The sequence below is a fragment of the Anser anser genome (assembly GCF_964211835.1).
Source record: "Anser anser genome assembly, chromosome: 8".
Lineage (NCBI taxonomy): Eukaryota > Metazoa > Chordata > Aves > Anseriformes > Anatidae > Anser > Anser anser.
Window position 1 is genome coordinate 26685999 of NC_139728.1, and position 22350 is coordinate 26708348.

Genomic DNA, 22350 nt, shown 5'->3' on the forward strand with positions numbered 1-22350 from the left:
AGTGCTGCAACCTCAGAGAATTCAGTCTTCTCAGACAAGGCAGACAGGAGTGAGCGTGAGCATCTCCAGGAGGAAATGCTCCAGCGAGTCAAAGAAGAGTTTCTCAGGGACTCCTGTCGTGGCTTTTTGAAGCTCACACCAAAAATCAGCAGAGACAGGCACTGAGCCAGAAACTATGAGCTGTAAGCCTGTGCCATTGCCACATGACTTATGAACTGTCTGTTAAGTCTTTCTTCCCCGAACCCCCACCACTGAAGGATCTCTTTCCTTCACAGAATACTGCTTGTTAAAATTCACATCAGAATATTTAGTGCCTACTCCTAATCTAAAGAATGATTACAACAGATATTGGGCTGTTTCAGGCTCTGCTGTGCAGAACATGGCCAAATCTAGTCCCTAATAAGGTAATTTCAGATGCACTGTAAGCATACACAGCTTTGCACTGCACACCTGTAGTTCTGCTCTTCATGGACTGATTTATCACGTATCACAGCTGCAATGAATTTGGAGTTCTTCCCTCCCTCTTTATAACAGCTGTATCTCACTACACAAAGAACTTAATAAAGAAAATCACATTGTTTTGGTGGCAAAAACCATATTCAAGACTGGTGACGCATTAGGGGGTGACTGGCTAGCAAAACCATGCTGGGGGGTTCTGCAGCAACTGCCCCCTGTCACTCAGTGCCTCTTCTCACAGCCAGCACCACGCATGCCCTGAGATGGCTCTGCCCCGAGACTGCAGCTGTGGTACAGCAAGGTAACACAAAATGTGCAAGTCAGGCTCCAGGTGTTACACAGTCCCGCCTGGCTGACTGTAACCACAGGGGCAAGACCCTTTAGGAGCTGCTACACAACACTGTAATTTTTGTGTGCTTTATTTTTTCAGTGAATTGCCCTAGTGCAGCTCTCTACTTTCACACCTCCTGCTAAAAAACCCTATTTCTGAGTTTTATGAGACTTACAAAAATTGAGTAATGGCATTGCCTATGAATTATATGGCCCCTTTAACAAAAGTACATCTCCATTTGAAAATAATCCAGCATCGTTTTTTTCTTTGATAGTTCCTTCTACAGAAGCTGCCCTGGGCAGGGGCAGGAAAACAGGTACTGTTTTTGCTAAAGATCTTAAATCAGTTACAAAGCCTCTCCACATTAGTTGATGAGTCCTGTCTTCATAAAGTTGCTCTATTTCTGGATTTCTTCTCTGTGGATTTTTCACAGGAAACTAGAATGATCAGGTAAGTGGGATATGGCAGGGGAAGGGGTGAATCCATGCTGCTCATCAAAAAGCCCTTATTTCAACAGGTTATCAGTATGCTTCCAGATTTTCTTTGCCTTTCATATCTGCTATGTAACAGTTTTGAATCGGGTAGTTAAGTTAGTTCTTCAAGCAAATTTTGCCCATCTATCTCAATAACTCACTCTGTCCTTCCATTCCCTGACGTGCAGCTATGCTGACACCCCACACAATCTCCATTGAGCAGACTGATCAGCTCTCCACAGCGGCACAGAGCACTTCTCTGTGAGGGAACAACAACATTATTATGCCCTGCATTCCTGGTTATTAGTACCAGTAGTGTTTATATACTGGGAAGCTAATAAAAAGAAGCTCTATTGATTCCAAATGCAAACGTGGAGCTGGTTAAAAGCCCCTTGAATACAAGGGGAAAGTTCTGCAGAAATCAATAAGCTCTGGATCACAGCCTTAGTGAGGGTCATGCTTGCATCTCCTTATGCTCCCCACTATCACCTCACTCAGCTTTATTTTCACTTACTCTGCCTTTTCCTTGCATTTTGTACAGTCCCTTCTCTTTTTCACATTGCACAGCTGTTCTGAATTCTGCAGGAGCCTCAAATCATTTCTCAGAGGAAATAAAGATATTCCTGTTACACTCAGCAGAGGAACCCTGCCAGGTTGGGGAGGGTTAGTAAATACAAGGCAATGCAAATTCAGTTTTCCCCTCATTGCTGCTGTACCCGCAGTGGTGAGGATGACCACACACCTGCCTTTCTGCTTCAGTCTTTCTGACAGCCAGGGTTGGAAAAAATCAGCCCCAAAATACCTGATCATTCAGTTCTGCGTGTAGAGTTACCATTCTGAACTCAAATCCAATTATACTGCATCTGTATGTTAGCTAGGCAAAATACTGTGTTGTCTTTGTTTCACCTTTCTCTTCTCAATAGGAAGTTCTGCCCTTGTCTTTCTGGGTTTTGTTTTGTTTTGTTTTGTTTGCTTGTTTGTTTTTTCCTTATTGAAAATATCTTTTAATAGAGAGATCTTGTGATGGGATATGAATCCAGCTGTCAAATACAAGTATCAAAGCCCAAGCACTTGGTTCCATCTTCTGGTTCTTTCAAACTGGCACTCAATCTCTTCACACGGCAGTTAGCCAACAAAATCATGAACGGGCCATAAGAATGTCAGTGTGTGTTTGCAGAACCAGGTACCAGCATAGCTTGGCACCTCTCTCCTTTGCAATTATAGGTTTTGGGGAAAATGCTGCTTTTAGAGCAGCATCTTTGCGCTTCAGTGCAAAGCCACCAATGTGCAAATGCCTCAGTGCAAGCCCTGATGTAGTTTGGAGTGCCACAAAATAGCAATGACTAGCATGTGCTGTGAATAAGATCTTCCAGTTCCACCATCTGAAACACGCAGAGATATGCGTGCGTGTTTTCCCTCTTTCACATTCCATACTGTTTTTTCACTGCCAGCGCCTTTGCTTTTTAGCACTCTGTAGGGAAAACTAGTAACTGTTGCACTGTTCAACTTTGGTTCCACTGCTACATAAACCTTGTATGCCATGGTTTTGCTGCAAAATCTTTGGACTTCATGTTATCGATACCTTGGGGATCTGCAAAATTAAGGTCATCTGCATGCTCCTCCCTAAGCACCAGAGATCCTGTTCTCTCCCTTGCACTCTATCTCACATATAAAAGCAAGCTGGAGATGAAAACAGATTTTCCTTTGCAATATAAAGCAGCCTTAATTTGCGGTGGATTAAAAATGATCACAGCCAGGAACCTTCTCAGGCCAAGAAATCTCTGGATGCCTCAGTGAAGATGGGCTGCAGTGCTGAGTTCACAGTTGAAAAAGATGAAATTTGCTACAACCTATAGGGCATAATAGGTAAGCAAAATCCCAGACATCCAGAGGGAAGGTATCTCCTTATGTTTTACACTTAGGTATAAGAAGACATGCAGATAAGCATGGCATGCTCTACATGGATTTGATAAGAGGGGCATGGGAATAGGAGGGAGTGTGTCTGCTTTGTATTTCCTAATAGCCACTTTACTGATCAACATTGATTAACAGATTTTACTTACTCCAGCCTGGGAGCTTCAGTGCTCAGTACAAGGACCTTGGCAGCTTGAGCTAAAAAACCCACAAGTATCACACTTTCAAAATCATTTCAGAACACACAGATATGCATCCAGTGTCATACTTTTCCTAGGAGGAAAGACCTGCCTGATCTGCATCAAAACTAAGTATCTTGTCCGTATAGACATCTTGAAAAAGCTGACCATTTACCTAACTGCGGTTTCCAGCATCTGAATACCACCACAAGGATTGCCCATCCTACACACCAGATTCATAAAACTCCAATACAGGCCAATGACTGACTAGATGGGGACAGAGACTGATGATTTCCTAGAGTGCAATTTCCCTGAAGACTGGGTAGATCAGGGAGCTAGAATCCATCAAGATTTTCTGTCCAGCACCGTACATTTCCTAGTTGTCTTTTCTTTTGCTGGAAAGCACTGATATGCTTGTGCCTGGAGGCTTAGGCTGCACCTTTCACACTGGCTTGTCTGTATTGCCATGCAAATTTTCCACTCAGAAAGATAAAACCTGCAGGGATGAGTGGGTTGTTATGGCAGAGCTGTGCTGCAGGGTCTTCTATGTTCTTCACAGTGCTCTGTGGTGGATGTTTGTTTTTACTTCTTTCAGAATCCATAATGACTCCATCTTGTCTGCTTTTCCCCAGCGTTACCCACTGCACATGAAAGCAAAGTCAACAAGATCAGTGGAACTAATATCATACTGATGTCCTGAGGACAAGCAATCAGGATTCAAGCCATCAGGAAAGAGTCTGAAAAGTAAGATGCTCTGAAGTATCTGGCAACAAAAGGTCTTCACAGACATAAATAAAGAGGTGGTTTTTTTTTTTTTTTTTTTTTTTTTTTTTTTTTTCCCTCTCACACACTCTTTTTAATCTTTTATGGCCAAACTTATAAACCTAGTTATTTTCTGGGAGAAATGTGGACTGATAGGTTGTCTGATGACAATTAAGCCCTAATGTTAAGACGTTGATACGATGATTCTTGTCTGACTAAAGTGAAATGGTTTGCCTGCTTATGCCAGGAGAAAGAGAGAACTTTTGTAAAAGCTTTTTACTGATCTTCTTGCAAAATGGTATTTATTAAAACAGTAGCTCACTGTTTGAAGTCTGGTGCAGAGATTGATTCTGAACCATATGGATATTTTTGCTTTAGTATTTCCTCTGTATTTTCTCTTTTTCTCTGTATTTCATCTCAAGGATGGGTAGGAATTAATTTAAACTCAGGAAGGGAAGATTTTAAAGCAGAGTTCAGACATGGTAACAAAGCTGCCTAGAGCAGATCCATGTGGCTGTGACGACAGAAGGTAGTTACAAAGTCCTGGCTTATGTTAGTGGATGAGTTTATGCTTCCCAGCCATTTCCAGGATTTACTGCTAGGACTTTACCCTTTCCAGACCTTCTAGCTAAGTTAAGTGGGCCAAATCTATCTCTGGTGGAGGCCCACTGAAGACCGCAGCATTAGCATACTGTGACTGACATGCTGCAAAATCAGATTAGGCACCAATTTCTTCAACGGCTGATCTCGCTCACTGTCACGCTGCCACCCAGGCTTATAATCGCCCTGCTCTCTTCCATGCAGAACTCCATTTTAGAGAAGTCCCATAAATCATCTAGTTTGGCTTTTTACCGAAACAAGCAGAACATGAGCTAGTTTTCCCTTGAAGATTGAATTAAGCCTGTTTGTATGGTACATTCATTATCTATAGCATAGCCACACACAATTGGTCTTTGGGACATACAAAGCAAAATACTGCCCAGTCAGAATACAGCTTGAAAGAAATTCTCCTTATTATGAATGTAACTGCATCATGGTTATTAGCAGATTTCTATCTGGAGTGAATCTGGAGAGGTAGTTTCTATATTATGGGGTTTATATTAATGACGTCTAGCCAGTCTGTCTGGCTTTATCTTTGTACGTTATCATGAACTCTGACAGAACAAAGCTATTGACTAGGTATCTTTTAGTAATTACTCTGCAGAGTGAGAGCTGAGGTCTTTTGCTTTATTCTCTCTACAGTTTTCCACTGAAAATGGTTTCATTTTACTTAATCTTTTGTACTGCAAAGTGGGATGGAGTTTTTGATCAGCTTTTTTGTGACACTTTGCTGAAAATGAGCAGCTATATTGCATTTTTATTGTTGCAAATTGTATTGAATCCTTTCACAGATAAATTTATTTCTTTTTGATTATTTCACCAGTGTAGACTTCTGCTTGTGACAGCTCCTCTCCTTGTAGCCCCCAAGAACTAGGCCTGTCCTTACTTCTCTCCAAAAAATGGAGTGGGGAGGACACACTGCCTAATTATGTTTTTACAGGATTCAATCAGTCAAGCTATGCTGATTTGAACTAGCTGAGGTCTTGGATGACTCTCTCTGAAATAAGATGTCTCTGTGGCCAGAGAGATTTCAGGCATATTATTTTAAATGGGTGGTTTCTCCAGAAAATGAACCTAGCCTATCTATTTTTGAAGTTTTAGTGTAAAGAGGATCATTTCCTGAATCATTCACTGTATTATCAATGCTATTTCTATTTTTAAAAGACTCCTTATCAGACCATTAACATTTGCCTTGAAATTCCAGCTAAAGCTTAGGCTAGCAAGTAATTCATCAGAGGAGCTGGAATTCTGTTGCTAGATTCGTTTCCTTATTTCTTTGCTCTTCCCTAATTCCTTTGAATCCTTTCCAGGGAGAGATTGCAGTCTGGAAGGATGATAAATGGGGAAGTGATCAGAGGGCTCCAGGGCTCCTGGACAGAGGCTGCAGAAAGACAAAGCATTAAGAGGGAGTGATGGTTTTGTTGTTTTGTACTACAGCTCTTTGCCTTCCTTGCCTTTTGGCCAGAGAACATTCAATCTCTATGGGTCCTGTTTATAGGATGTAGAAGAAAGGACATGGTACATAATGTATTTTTTTTTTCATCAGTGGCACATAGTTCCCCTCCCCTTATCCTTTCCCTCCTAATGCTACTATATTTTGGCTCAATACTAGAATTTGTGCTTACATTAATAAACACATGGAAGTGAGCATGCAACTTCAGTCTCTGAGAGCAAAGTGCACCTACGCAAGAGAAGCCACAGCCATATCCAAACGTGCTGTATAGTTGGTTTTAACACCTTAGCCTGGTATTCCTTGTTTAAAATTCTGGACAGGTTTGGCCTTGGGGCTGGTGTTGCAATGTAAAAAATGAACATTCATTATCTTTCCAGGAGAATTTCTCCTAGAGCACTGCTTATAATGAGTGCTTGCTACTCTGCTGGTTTATGCCAGCTGTAAAGGGAAATGTCAAAGACTCACGATTTATCCAGTATTTCCCTTTTTCATGTGAAACTTCTTGATATCACTCTCACCCAGCTTACTTCTCCAATTCATTAAACTTGGTCCAACTTGAAGTAATGAAATATTTTCCATAGAAAGTATTTCACAATCTACTTTTTTCCTTGCAGGTGCTGTTCGGTAGATACGTGGAGACTAAACTAGCTCTGATCATGGAGTTCATGGTCAAATTCATTTCCATTTGTGCTGGTCTAAGAATTCAGGTTGCGTTCCATAGCACTTTCTTATCAAAATCCGATGGCTTCTTTACTTAAACTTTATCAGATATGTGTCCGTCCTCTCCTTTCTTTCAAAAAATCCCAAAGGATTTGAAAAGATTGACATTCCACCATTAATATATTTCAGACAATTAGTTTAACTGAAAAGCTGTTCTTCTTAGCTCTCATCTAACTAAAAATATTTACCTTAAAAATTAAAAATAACAACCAAGACTGAGAGTATTTCCATGGAGTTGACAACCACCTGTGAGACTGGATCACTGAAGGCAATGCCAAGGGCTATTAGCTCCTGCAAGCTGCTCCCCAGTCAGTGCTTTGTGACGAGGCTGCTATTGCTATTTTAACCTCTTTTTTAAAAAAAGAAATCCAACATACATGTTTCATATTATTCCCAATTGAGACATCTCTCCTCCCAGGCATAACGGAAGAGTGGGTTTTAGTAGCAAAGCTGGACTGCATTACAAAGCATATCTAAAAAAATCAGCCACAGCTCTGATTAAACTTGCTGCTCTTAGTACCAAGGGTGACAGTTAAAGGGAACTGAATTCTCAAACAACAGAAAGCGTTTTTCTACCTAATTATTTTCCTTTTTTTTTTTTAAAGGACTCCCTTTTGAGGTCTTTATTTTGGGTACTCAAAGATTTTGGTGAAAGTTAACTGCAAGGGGCATCAATGGAAATCCTGCATGCAGATCTCTTGGGGATTTACACGGCATCGCAAGCTTAGCCAAAAGTTTTCATAAATATTGTAAGGAGGTCACAGCAGGGCAACTCTGTAGACCCTCAGAAAAAATTTCCTCTGCAAAACTCTGTAGGACATAACTTACAGCCAGCCGTTAATATGCACAAACTCTCCAGCATCCTCACAGGTCAGTGGAAGGGGAGGGAGCTGGTTCCCTTAACCAGAGCCATTTTGCAGCAGTCTCTTCGAAAGCTACAGATCTGCATTTTCTTGCAGATCTTCATTTTCATAGTGAGGGGCTCTGGCCTCTACAGCTCAGCATAGGTCCCAGGGGAAGAAACGTTATCACAAATTTCGCCATCAGGAGTGCCCTCAAACTCTAATGCATGTCCCTTGCAAGAAACATTCATAAGAAATCTGTGTCTGATCATTTTCCATTTCCGTCTGTTCTTCCCGCAAAGCCAGATTTTGTTCTTCCAGGGGTACAGGAAAATAAATGGGGATGCAGTGAGAGGTGCAGCCTCGGGAAAATTGCCAGAAAGAATTTAAACAAAGATATAACCAGGTCCCCAAGCTGTGTGACTCACCAACTCATCATCTCCAACAGCTGATGTTGCTAGGATTTAATACCTTAAAGGTCCCAGCATCTGTCTGTCACCTACTGGAAGGTTAGTATGCCTCTACCCACGTGGGAAGAACAAGTAGGAAGTCTTTCCCATTGCAGCCAAAGTTCAGAGCCCAGCCTGTTAGCTTATATCATTATTCATTTCATTTTACATTAATACATAATACTGCTAATGCTCCTCTGTGGATTTCTTATACATCAGAAGAAGCAAATACAGATTTATTTAACTGCCAGGATGCAGACAGAGTCTCAGAATATTAACATAGTGGTCCTGGCTTTACTGGTACTACATGAAGTTATCAGACAGAAGAATACAAAACAAAACCTGCAGTATTTTCCATCCCATGCTGTGAACACGAAGACATTAATTCAGACCTAATCCAGGTTTCTTACAAGAGTCACTCCTTATCTTGCTTTTCCTCTCCAAAAAGCTGGGCCTAGTCTTATCACCTAAACATTCCCACAAAGGTGTCCAATTTCACTTACCTGGCAAGAAGCTGCATAGCAATCTTCCTGCTATTTTATAACCAATTTGTATCTCTCCGCCAATTATTTCTGAAGCTCAACTTCGCCTAAAATAAATTGTCATTCCTGTCATAGCCTCAATCATTTTATTAATAATTTTAAGACCATTGTGCTCAATAATGTATTAATAATTTTAAGACCATTGTGCTCTGACTCATACTTGTGCTCTGACAGCTTATCTTTTACTGCTGTCTGCCACGGTAAAAATATTGTTGGAAAATAGCATGCTTTATGGGCACTGCAATTTCAGGAGGTAATTCTTTTTGATGATGTTGATTGTTCTTTTCTTTTACTCAAAACAATTTTTGAATAGGCACTCAGCTACTGTGGGAACAATTAGCAAATATGTGAACAGTAGAGGTCAAAGACAATTTGAAGAATAATAGAAAGTGCCACAAAACTAGAGGGTCAGATTTTTGAACAATGGTTACAGCACCAAATATAGACCATGGCTGGGAGACCAAGGGCCAAAATGGTCAAGTGCAGAAATACATGGAAGTCAGTGCCAACAATTCATGTTTTATGGGAGTAGTGCAATCAATTTAACAAGATGAAAATTGAAGCGCAGTATCATGAGCAGCTTTCTATAAACTAGACTGTAATAGGCTACTGCACATAAGGCATGGAAGCCAAGAGTACACATATGACTTTGGCTATCATTCAGACCCTTCTAACGTCTTTGAAAGACACCAGAGAGATCTGGCAGAAAGGCACAGATTTTTATATTTTTTTTTTCCTCTGTCAAGCCTCTATGTATGCATGATACGATTTTTAGAATAAGATGTAGAAATCCCTAGTGATTATTAAAGGATATCATTTAGTCTTGTAATTACTGTCTCCCCTGAAGAGCTGTGTGTTCAACTGACTGCACCGCTTCAGGGCTCGAACGATTTATCTTGGAGCTCCATCTACTGATTCAAAGGTGGCACAACTTGTAAGGAGCGTTGATAACCTCCTACAGCCTTCACACAGGTCTTAGCTGTTTCAAATCAAGGCAAATCCCACTGGAAGGAAGGCCAAATAAACAAGTCGGAGGACTGCTGGTGACATCAAGGCAATATCTTTTTTTCTGCCCATTTCTGGGATAAAGCAACCTTTTCCCGGGTTAGCCTGCCTCCTCCTCCCAGTTTGAGAAAAGCACTGCACAGACTGAGCACATTATAATTGAAATAAGGTATGTCACGTATTGTCATGCATCTTTAGAAGATGAATACAGATAGATCTTCCTTCTGCAGAAAGCCAAATATCTTTGCTTTAGATTTTACTCAAACAGTTCAAGTTCTACCTTCACTTCAGTAGGAGCAAATGAGCTAGCAGAATAAAACCATTGTTCTTTGGCCCACTATCTTTTCCACAAAAAGAGATTCAGTGCTCTGTTTTAGAAAATAGAAGTCACTCAAGCCATCATCTTGGGTATGCAGTATGAAAAGCACACAAAAGAGGTTTAATGTCAGCTCTCTTTAAAAAGAATTGTTTTTTCAAATAAACTACACAGGATTACTTACAGAGACACCAAAGAAAATTAAACCTGTATAAGTCATAACAAGGCATTTGGAAATAGAATACATCTGAGATTTCAGACACTATAAACATTTCAGACTGAACAAACTTTTTCTGTAAAATTAACTACATAGAGACAGCAGTAAGCATATACTGAGATTTGGGGCTAAATGTAACCTATCGACTTCCTATTCTTGTGGAAGAATGGATGAGATGTGGCTTGTACTTCCCTATCCTAGCATCCAGCACTGACTACAGAAGTTCTGATAGCTGCTTCAGTTTGCAACTCAGTTGCCTGTACCCCTGTAGCTTTATATGCTATAGGGATGCAAAGTGCCCAAAGGCCTTAATATTTTGCTATCCTAAACAGCCTGAGTTGTCTCCACAAAGGAACATGTACCATTGCAGTACAAACTGAGGAAATGGCAGCAACACCCTGCTCCATAGCCTGGGGAGCCCTGCTGGACCCCGAGATTCATGAGGAATTCACTGAAGGAAAATCTTCGGAATTTCTCTGGCTGTGCTACTGCTGCACACAGCCTGCTAACAACAGAGAGAAAAAGGGATGTGAAGGATCAGAAATACACCATTTTACCAACAATGAGAAAGAATGCTACAGGCAAGTGCAGTTGTATGTGCCAGCAGGATGACCCAGACATGCACTAACCTCTGTCCAAACTGGATTCTGTCCCAGAGGAATAATTCAATATTCAAAAAGAAAAAAATAGGACACTAAAAGTCTCCTTAGGAGATTTGTTCATATAATAAAGCACAACAGAAATCTTTTTGTAGGATACTATTTCTGTCCTGAGGTCTTTACTGGCTATTAATTAAAATCATATTGTATGTTTACACAGACAAAGACAAAGAATTTCAGGGGCTCAAGATAAAAAGTAGACCCCATATAATTAAAAAGAAGTCTGAAAAATGTTTAATTATGCGTTTTATTCTCTCTGAAAAGCAATTTAAATATCCGTTTCCTTTGCTATCAATAATGACATTAACTAGATGATTTTCAGCCATCACAAGAACCCAGTAAATCAAGGGCCCCTCAGGCACTCACACTGTACTCTGAAAACCAGGGCTATGTACATAGAGAATGCATGCAAAATGCATAATTATCTTCTGGACCTGGCTGTATTTCCTGAAACAGCACTTTCAACTAAATTCTCTCCAACTGTATTGCACATTTACATTTTTCTTTATTAATATGCCTGATGCACTGTAAACACTAAAAGCTGTGTTGACAAATTCATCACTGCAGCCTTTTTTTTTTTTGCCTTATGAGTTTTACTTTGGTTTTGCCCTTGCACAAGGAACACCTACCTTGTCCTTAATATCCTGCTAATCAGTCCTTGCCAAGACTACTTTTGTCCATATGAAACTTCCACCTGCCACTATGGCAAAAACAAAGCATAAATGCTTGGTGTGAAGGAATAAGATCTAGCAGAAGCTTGCTACATTTTCTTGACAGAACTGTCTAGTTTAATTTGAATTTCTAGAAACTGCACTCTGTTGAAAAATATAGAAAAAAAAAAAGAAACACTTTTCATGAATTCTTTATTTAGAATCACCCATGACTAATAAAATTTTGTCATGTGTTATGAGAGTGAGGAAGTGGCAGCACAGCATCTCAGACCATGGAGGACCCCAGCTGGGGCACAAAACCTGGTAAGGTGGCCCTGGACAAAGACATAACTCCCGAGGTTTGGCCCACAGGGTGTCGGCACCTGCCTGCCACCACTCTCACCCTCATTTTTGCCTCTGAATTTCAGTCTCAAGGAGCCACGGGAGCCACCAGCTGCCACCACAACCCAAAATACCAGAAGAATAGCAGGTGCCATGACAGTACCAAGTTCTCAACTGCACCTGGGACCCTTGCTGTGCCAGAAGGGCCATAGAGCAACCCTGTTTAGTTAAATAAAACTAACCTTTTCCTCAGCGGCTTCTTCCTCTGATGCCTTGGATCCTCCCAGTGCTGCGTCTGCGCCTCCTGTGTGCCGCTGTCGCGTACCATCTGCCAGGCTGGTGCGAGTACTTCTCTTGCCACCTCAGGGATGGCCATGTTGTGCATCCCCTAGGGCAGTATTCCTCTGAAGGATGGGCTCACGTTCCCTCAGTGCTCCCCCAGCAATGGCAGCTGCTATTTGATGTGTCGGCTTGGCCCTCCGAGCTATTATCTTGACCCAGCTGCACTGGGCTGAGGCAGAAGACCTCAAGACAGGAGGGTGACTAACAGCACCCCATTACGCAATGACCATTTTAACTATACTATATTTTGGTGTCCTTTATCCTCTTTCTTCTTCTATTCCTGGGCATTTTTTTCTTCAGAGATGCTGTTACAACTCTTTCACCCAAGCTGCGGCACCAGGCTCTGTGTTCCCCCTCAGGCAGCCATGTTCTCTTTCCCGCCTCAGCCCCTTCGCTGTGGTGCAGGGGCAGGACGGGGAGCAGAGAAGCCTTGTGGAGGCCCCTGGGCAGGACGGGATGCATGGATCTTTAAGTAACCCCAACCTGCACACAACTGCAAGAGTGGCCATGAAAATCCCCCTCACCCTGTCCCAAGGCACACAACAGCTCCCAGATAGCAGGGAGGCTCACTTGAGGGCAATGGGAACAGGGGGAGCGCTCCCTCATTGTCTGGGCTTCTGCGCAGCAAAATGGCTGCCATGCCGCAGGGCAAAGAAGGAACACCATGAGGGAGATGGGGACAGCAGGCAAGGCTTTCTGCTGATACAGTGCTGTTTTCTTTAAAAGAAAATAACTTTGTTTTTGTTTTGTTTGTTTAATCCAGGCTTCCAATGTTCAAAAATGAAGAACATCAGGGAACAAAGGGATGCCAACAATGAAGCAGTAACATGAAGAGCAGGGGTTGTGCGTGCCCCAGGTGACAGGGGGCTGAATTTGAGGAGGAGTGAAACTTGGGGGCTGGATCTGAGGAGGAGCCAGATGCCCTTGTGGTTTCCTCTATAGTGTTTAGTCTAAAATTTCCTTCTAATCTATGCCCCAGTTCCATGTTTGCATAAAAAGAGGCTTATCTTTCAGAAAATGTCATGGTTCAGGATGGTCCTTGTCCTTACAGTCAAGTGACTCCGAGTCCTGAAAAGATTTTGTGGGGCACAGAAGTTTTGAAAAAGCATCTGGGTATATACTGAAACCCTTTTAAATCTTTTGGGAAGTCCAGTTATGCTTTGGACAGTCACTCTATATGCCTGAATATCTGTCCTATACACATATTACGTATGCATGCCATCTGCCTGAACATGAACATCTGTGATCCAGATTCTGCCCTGCTGGAAAAACACACTGGTATGTTTCTTTCATGACTTTTTCTTTGCTGTTGATTACACTGATATCAATTTAGAGTAATTTCATTGAATTACACAGACCTTTTTTTCCCCACTGTACTGAAAAGTCAGAGCAGTTTCTTCTGCATTATGTCAGTCTAAATACATCACAAATAATGACAGATTTTAGCTTTAATTGTTTTTGATTCCAATAGTCTTTATTGAAAGAGATGCATATCCACCAGCTCAAACTTCCAGTCTTCACTGGAAGAAGCTTATCCCTGCTTCTGCTAGGTTTAAGACTGCCTAAATTGTATGTGTAAGTGTTAGCACCAGGACTGTAATTTAGCATTGCATTGACAGTTGCTCTGTTCTGACAGCAAGGAGTGTGATTTAGAGGGAAGTTCTTTCTGAGCAAAAAGTCTATTGTTTCATGAATTGCTAGAATGTTTGCATTGTTACAGAGTTCCATGTGATGAGATCCAAAGGCCAGTGAATTAGGACGACCTATTGTATCTCTTACTAAAAATACAGTGCTATAGTGAGTATAAAGAAATTAAAAATATAAATTCCTTCCTCTTTCAATATCCCACCTAATTATTTTTTTTTCTATCAACCATCTACTGTAGGACTGATCAAAATCAGGCTACAACTTTGAGCACAGTGTCTCATTTTCACTCCATTCTGTAAATCTAACTTCCATTCTTTCTTTTTTCCTGCTTTCATCATTATGAACCTCATTTTCACAATGTAAGTGAGTTTAGAAAGGAGACACCATTTATTTGTTTTTCATATATGTGCACAGAGTTCAAACTGAAAAAAAAAAGTTTTAATATTATTTATTTAGATCTTACTTTGACTAACTTCCTGCCAGGCAATAGAGTCTTGCAATTCTTCCTTATTTCCATGTTATTAGGCATACAGTACATAATTTTTGTACCTGCCATTATTGCTACTCAATAATCTGCACACAGAAAATACAGGCACAATTTGGAAAAAAAGAAAAAAAAAAAAAGATGTCCCAGGCTTGTATTTTTTTTTTTTAACATCAGGATCTCTGATAACACAAAGCAATGGAGCAGCCAAGTGGCTACACATACTTTTCAAGTATCTAGGACTAGTACAGGTAGGACAAGATAGAAGCTAGTTATCATATAACAACTATAAAAGCAACAGACTGTTTATCAATTGTCAGTTTGTTAGGACAAATTGCTAAAAATTATACTGTCCTAATTCATAGCCCTAGGCCTTACCTTGGAAAACTCTCAGAGTCCAATTCTAACCATATCTGAAAGAGCCCATAGGAACTCACCCTACCCTGGGAAGTACTTCGCTTTAGACCAGGAGAAGCTACACGCAATCCTAACCTACAACCTGTGAAGTTTTGTAATTCCCAAACCTAACTCTGTCTTGTGGAGATCAGAGGAATGCAGTGGAGGTTCCTGAATTAAAAAGTCTTGTAGAAGACTTGAAGATCCTGAAATCATTTAATTGCAGTGTTTTCTTTTCAGTTCTGCCATTTGCAGTCCCCAAATCCAGCTATTTTGCGAGTTATTTGTATTCTAAACAGTGCATGGTCTGATAGCGGTAATATTGTCATAGCACTATTACATGCATGGTTGCATAACTGTTCCTCTCCTTTCACTGTAAAGTTTTTACATAGAATTGGCTGTAGAAACCCCTACCAACCCCCAAACTGTCTTTTTTATTTATTGTGGCAAATTAACATAGAACTGTGTTTTATCAAAGGACCTTTATTATGAAAATAAGACCTAATAAGAATTGCTTTCCCAGGCACTTTGCAATTAAAGATAAAACTATCCAGAAAAGAGAAACGTAATATGTAAATGGAATGAGGATATAGAAATGGAAATTTTCATATCTGAGTTTGAAAAACTCAGAGAGCTTAAAGCTCTGAAATTGGAGGGATGGGATAATCTCCGTCCCTGGATTCTGAAAGAACTGGCACATGAAATTGCATGTCCAGCAGCAAGGATTTTTAATAAAGCTGCCAACTGGTAGCATATCACTACTGAAAAGCAAGCCTCTTGCCTATATTTTGGAAAGGGGAAAAAAGGATAACCAGAAAAGTAAGAGTGGCCTCAACAATATTTAAGGCTCTAGAATGTATTTTTAAGAAAAACAACAATGTAAGAAGGCGTAAAATGAAACCTAACTTTGGCAAAAAGCAAAACAGGTTAAATGAATATATTTCTGTTGATTAATACCACTGTTTGTAGTCAGTAGAAAGCACTGTAGATATCTATTAGACCTCTGTAAGATAAGTTGTGAAGAAAACGCTATTGCAGGAAAAAATCCTAGTTGTGCTAGAAGATGAACTGCTGTCTGGAGGGAGGATATTATTATAAATCCTAAAGGATCACTATTAGATCTTGTTTAATATTTTCAATAATGACTGTGTCACAAGAAGAGTATGCTAAGGAAATTTTGTTGAAAACAAACACTGAGATATATTGCTAATATAAAAGAGGATTAAAAATTCATTTAGGATAGATATGGATACTGTGACAACCTGAATAACTGAAATAGAATGAAATTTAACAGCATACAATGTATGTATGAGAAACCAATATCAGGAGTTCAGCAGCTGAAAACCATGTAAAACAAGGAAGAGATACATTAGTTGAACACAGCTTCCGCTGCTGAGAACACAACTGTGTAAAAGGTAAGCACAATCCTAAAATGTACTAGATTTGGTATCACTAGTAGGTAGTAGGTGTATGAAGATGTTATTACCATTGTATAAGGCATTCCTGACATCTCATGTCAAATATTCAATTTTAGTCTCCATGTTTGAGTGCTGGGACAGGTGGAAAGAAGGACCATTAGAAAAACAGGAAAGTTTATCTTACTGAGATAATAAATATAGTCCAGCTGTTTAAAATATAGCCATCTGGCCCCAGTTATCAAATCACTAGCAGTCTGTACTATTCACTGGCTGACCATTTTGAATCACAAAACTATTGACTAGCTCACTATCATGATAGTGTAGCCTATTGAGTCTAAAATATATGATTTGTGGAGGATGGGCCTAATTACTGGCCCTGGGTAATCACCCTGTCATAATTTATTTACTACCTCAACACAAATATTCATGATAACCTCTATTTTTAACAGTGATGGGAAGTCTTATAGTTAAGATTTCCTACAGAAAATGATGTTTTTATTTGCTTTTTAACAATTTAAAAATCTGTAACACTTCACAAATAACTCTTGAGAGAAGAGTTTTAAGATACAGTGACTGCGATTCATCTGAATAAAGAATATACACAAATATTTTACTTGAGTTTTGATGTTCCCATATTCCTTTATTGAAGAAAACTAATGACATTGTTTTTAACTTCTTTTAAAAAGCTGTGCTTTTTTTAAGAGATAGATACAGTATCTAATTAGTGCATATAATACATACTCTTTTCTCTCTGGTTAATAATTTATAATACAGTATGCAAATTGTAGGTTTATTTTATGTGCAGATTTTATATTAAAGAGAAAGGAAACCTTTGGATGTCTTCCAGTGAATATTCTACAAACATTTCTGCCAGCTGCGAATAATAGTAACAATCATTAATACCTTAGCCTTTATGAATACAGTATTCTCAAAAAATATCTTACTTGTTTGGTTGTGTGTAAGTTCTGAGGCAAAGAATGTTAAATAAAATAGAAATATTATAAATGTGCAATTTTAGTAAACTGTGATACATGGTTTTATCAGGAATATCTACTGTGAATTTATTAATTCACTTTTATTGCATGTAGTCATGTTACTGTTTTTGTTCCATTACATATTGAAGTTGTTGTTGATTGAAAGGTGAAGATGCACATGTAGAAGGACTGAGAACTGCAGTTGTTCAGCCAAGACCAAGGATCATTAACAGGGATCATCGCTTACCACCATCCAGCAGGTAGCAAAGACTTCCCACCACTGCTGACTCCCTTTTATTTCACGTGTATCACAGGAGAGAAGATGAATTAAATCTGAAGGGTTTCAAGCAGCTACATTACATTGTTGTTCTGGGTGGGTGACGGCTGTGTGGTCTGCTGCTGGACATTTGCTGCATAACTACCCCTTCATTGCTTCCTGCAGTAGTTGAGATCCAGAGAGTGTTGATGGCTGCCATGGCTGCCCAGTGCATGGTGCTTTGGAGGAGCTGGGTCTGAGTGCAGAGCAGTCACCCAGAGAAACAGCACGCTGCTAAGGAAAAAACTAGATTGGGGGCAGCCCGGAGGAGCCACTGCTGTGCAGGTCAAGCTTTCCAACAGCACAACCCTGTAGCAAAAGGCAACCTTTAGTGACAGTTGAGTCCCACAGCTTCAGGGAAACTGTGAGATGATTCATTGTCTTTTTCTATTTGTTTTCTGGAGTTGATCAAACTAAACTTTCCTGACTTAAAATCAGTTTTGTTTTAGATGCTAAGAAAATGCTGGTAACAACTTTTGGTCTGATTCTGTTATTTTTATGCTTCATAATAACTTGTCTTGCAAATTGTTCCATTTACTGTGATGAAAGACAGTCTGATTTTATGATCACAAAGGATGAAATGACAAGAAAATATGCCTTTTTATTCTTCCTCTTGCTTCCATGGTAAAACTACTTTATTATGGCTTCACACCAGCATCCTCCTATCATTTTATCTGTCAGAGCTGCTGGTCAGCAGCTGCTGGTTCACTATTTTTGCATCTTTGTCCATAATCTCTGCTGCTGCAGGTGATTTGCTGTCCATTGTGAATAAATCTCTCCTTTTTTTATTGCCGCATCAAGGAGGTGCCTTTGCAAAGCATCCATTTTATTTTCACTTCCACTTTTTTACTTTCCACACTGTGTTTGTTGACTTTGAAGCTTCAGGAGCCAGCTGAGGTAGCTTATCAACACATTTCATGTTGGAAAGACAGAAAAATGCAAGTTCTCACAACATAGCAGGAAAGTAAGTCTGTCAAGGGAGGAGAGCCTTACTTACTCAATTTGGAGACAGGCAGACATTCTTTCAGTTTGTGTCCTCTCCAGTGAAAATATACTTCAATTATTATTACATATATATGCAATTTGGGAGGCTTAACTAAATTGGAAAGATTTTGTTGTTATTGTCTATAGGAGAATTTTATGCAAATAGCATAGAAGAGAAGGAATGCTTCTGAACAGCGTCCTTCAGTGTACCTGGCTGGAATCAGCTAATGCAAATGCATCATTGCTAGTGTTTGTTTTTAATTCCATATTACAAACCACATTTGCCTGTGACAAACGAGGTTAAGGAGCCAGCAAAAGGCTTTATCATCTCACTGGGATTCTATCATTCCCCAGAGTTATACCCAAAGTGCACATGATACGCTATTGGTATGAATACCGGAAAACAATTCTAGCATGCATGCCAGAAGTTAATCATCACTCTTCTTGTCTGGTCTCTCTATAAAATAAACATTTTGATGATGGTCTTCATGCTATGTTGATAAGTAACTACTATTTGGTCATTTGATTTTCAGTTGTCTTATTGAAGTATCTGTGAAGAGTCCAGGCTGATGAGGAAGAAATTATGGCAAGCAGCTGTTTTTATTTATTTTGCATTGTTTAAGCTACTTCAGATATTCTGAAATCTAATTCAGATGTGAGGTGGAGAAATGTAGCTAGAAGATGTAGGATATATACCAGCGCTGACAATTACAAATGGAATCCTGCCCACAGCAAGCACACTCAATGTCTGTAGTAGTCTTTAAACTGTCTCCTGACTTATCTATCCATTAGCACTGCTTTAGGCTTGCTGACAAGGTAATATGACAATTGCAGTACAAAATAGGTGCTAAGCAAAGTTGACTCTGAACAGGCCACCCACTTACTGTGATGAGAGTGGTTGTTTCTGCATAAAATCTTTTTTTTTTTCTTTTTTCTTTTTTGCTCTTTGGGAGAATTCAAATGTGATTTTGTTATTCGTGTCTAAGAGAATATGACAAGAACAATAGCTGAGGGGAAGGAGAACAGAACTCTAGATTAAAAATGTGTTTATTTCTCCAGGCAGAAGAATGATTGACAAACCTAGTGGTATCCAGGCTAAAACCTGCTAAATTTGGGAGCTTGCTGAAGTAAAATGGTGTTGTAACTAAGGCATCCCTGCAGCTGTCAGAGCACCAAAAGAGTGGACAATTCTTTGGGTTTCCAGTTTCTCTTTTGTATTAATGTCTACAAAGGTGACCTTCTAAAGAAATAAAAGATTTCTTCTGAAGGGATAATAAGATTCTTAGGGTAATATAAGGAAACAATCAGACTTCAAAGATACAGTGATCCTTATGTATTGCAGACTAGTCAGACTACTCAAGTTTGATTTCTCTCCTGGTCCATTCTGCCATTTTGGTACTCATAAAATAACCAGGTCACAGAATTCTCAGTATAATCATTATTGCTTTTCTCTTTAATAAAGATCTTCTTACAATAAACAAACATTTGTCATACTAATAAAGTCTCTATAGTTAATACTTAAGAACTGATGTTTCCTGTTATATATTAAAAATACTTTTTTAAGATTTTAAATGTATGTATGAACTCCATCCGTTTATCTCTGATCATAACACAGAGTTTCACCTGTAAAGGTAAGTCTGGTTTTCTAGACACTTGGATGACTACAAGAGACATATATGATTGCCAAATAGTGGAGATAACCACTCCTGGTGTGCCACCCTGTGGGCCAGACCTAGCTTCAGATGCCCGGTAATGGATCAGAAAATTAACCTGTGAACTCATCAGTCCGTGCAGGAAGCTATAAGGGTGACAGTGCTCTCCCTGTAAACCCAAAAGTGAGTGATGCCAGGAGATCAGTTACCAATCCATGGGTGGAGGCAAGGTATTTGTTAAGAATAGGTAACAGAAGAGTGCTGGGTGTGGTGGGGAAGGGAGCATCTGAAGCTGACTTGGTTGCTTTACAGAATGGACACTTCCAAACCACTAAGGTAATTTTTGAAGAGAGGGTTTTATCCTCATGTGTGATGTCTTGGAAATTCAAAAGATATTCTTGATTGTTATGCATAAGAAAATTTATTTATTATTATTTATTATTTATTATTGCATTTATTTTGAAGCAAGATTGCAAGTATTTGTTAATGGAGGTCTCAGACTGAGGAAATTTCTTGATTATGTTGCTATTGTTCTGTGAAATGTCAGATCTGAGCAGAACAATTTCCTCGCCAGAAAGCATTTACTGCATAAAATGTTAGCTGGAGAAGAAAAAAATATAAAAAAAAAAAATCTGCTGTTGAGTTTAAAGGTAGTCTTTTGATTTGTTCCCTCTTTTAGTAGAATTGCTGTTTTTCCACTGTTTCACTTACAAAGCAACCTGCATACCAAAACCATGTACTTTTATATGATTCAGAAGTTGGAAAGAAGTAGAGACATTATTGGTATTGATTTCAATAACATGAAACCAGCGGGCTGCTTTCTTTTCATTTTGGCAAGATAATAGTTCTTATAAATGCTATTTTAATACAGAATTCTGTATACAGTTTATGTTACAGTCCCACCATATGTTACATAAAATACTAGAGTAAACTGAGTAAGTTATAGAGAAAACAGTCTCTTTATTATGCCTCATTTTCTTTCAAATACAAATAAAAGAGAAAATTATAATAGACTTGAAGCAGCGTCCTTATGCAATTCTTCATCTCATTCCAAAAGTTTATTTTGAAATTGTTCTGTCTTCTCTGTGTGGTAGTCTTGCTAATGGCTGTGTGATAAGCTAACTCAAATGTATATATAATCATATAACAGGATTGAAGTAGCAGAATTCTTTGAACTGTCTGCTGCAATAAATACCTCACTAGCAAAATAAGATGCTCACTTTTCTATAAAAAGCATGTCTAGTTGTTTGAAACAAAGTATATGGAAAGTATAATAAATCCTGAACGCTGAGGTGAAAATTGCTCAAAAAAAATCTCCACGACTTTCAAAGACATGGTTTATTGATGGAGAAACTTTTACCAGGCCTATGGCTGGTTGACCTTTCTCTAGACAGAAGAGTGATGAATTTAAGCGTTTTTGAGTAAATGTCTTGAATATTAGTATTATGTGACTGAGAGTAGAAAACTACTGTGGAAAATGTATGTAGCCTACCTTTCTCCTCCACTGCTTTAGTATCCAAATGAACATGGATTGTGTATATACAATAAAATGTAATTATAGTTTGTTTTTTTTTTAATGTGTCATCTATGCTCTTTGATTCTAAATATGCACATCCTGAACATACTGCAAAAATAGGGGGCAAAAGATTAGGAACATATTAGCTGTCTATATGTAATACAGAGTCGGTGTCTAGATGATTAAGGAAACATCAGAGCCCCGGCACAGGCAAGCATCACCAAGACTGTGTTTAGAAGTAGCCCTATTAACCAAGTACTTTTCTGAACTAGGAACAAATAGTAACATCTTTAGGTCAAATTTTCAAAGACGTTTAGCCAAAATGCACACAGGCCTATACACATGAAGCTGGCTTTCCAGCCAGTGCTCTAGAAGTCTTCCAAGAAAAAAGGTCTGCAACTGAGGACAGGACACTGACTACATTTGCAGGCATACTTTGCTGCCTCCCACTTGCAAAAGGAGCTGCTGATGTGCATGCAATCCAGCACTCAGTGTCTACAGTGCTGCAGTGGTCTCTCCTCCATGACCTGCTGTGTGCCTGGGCAGACTCAGTCCTGCTCCTGCACAGCACCCCTGAACGTGGGGTGCAAAGTTGTGGCTGAAAACCTTTCAAAGAAACTCACAGTCTGCAAAATCTGCAGCCTGGGGTTGCTGCTGAGTTGGGTGGTCTAGGGAATGAATTTTGTGTGCGTTGAGGATTTGGGTTTGAAT

General features: G+C 39.5%; 1 long non-coding RNA gene across 1 annotated transcript; it reads left to right on the forward strand.

The window, feature by feature from the left end:
• Positions 1 to 12585: 12585 nt before the first annotated feature.
• Positions 12586 to 20002, forward strand: LOC310903816. The gene is made up of 3 exons (XR_014587837.1): positions 12586 to 13530; positions 17338 to 17431; positions 19005 to 20002. It is a non-coding gene; the product is annotated as an uncharacterized lncRNA (long non-coding RNA).
• Positions 20003 to 22350: the final 2348 nt, after the last annotated feature.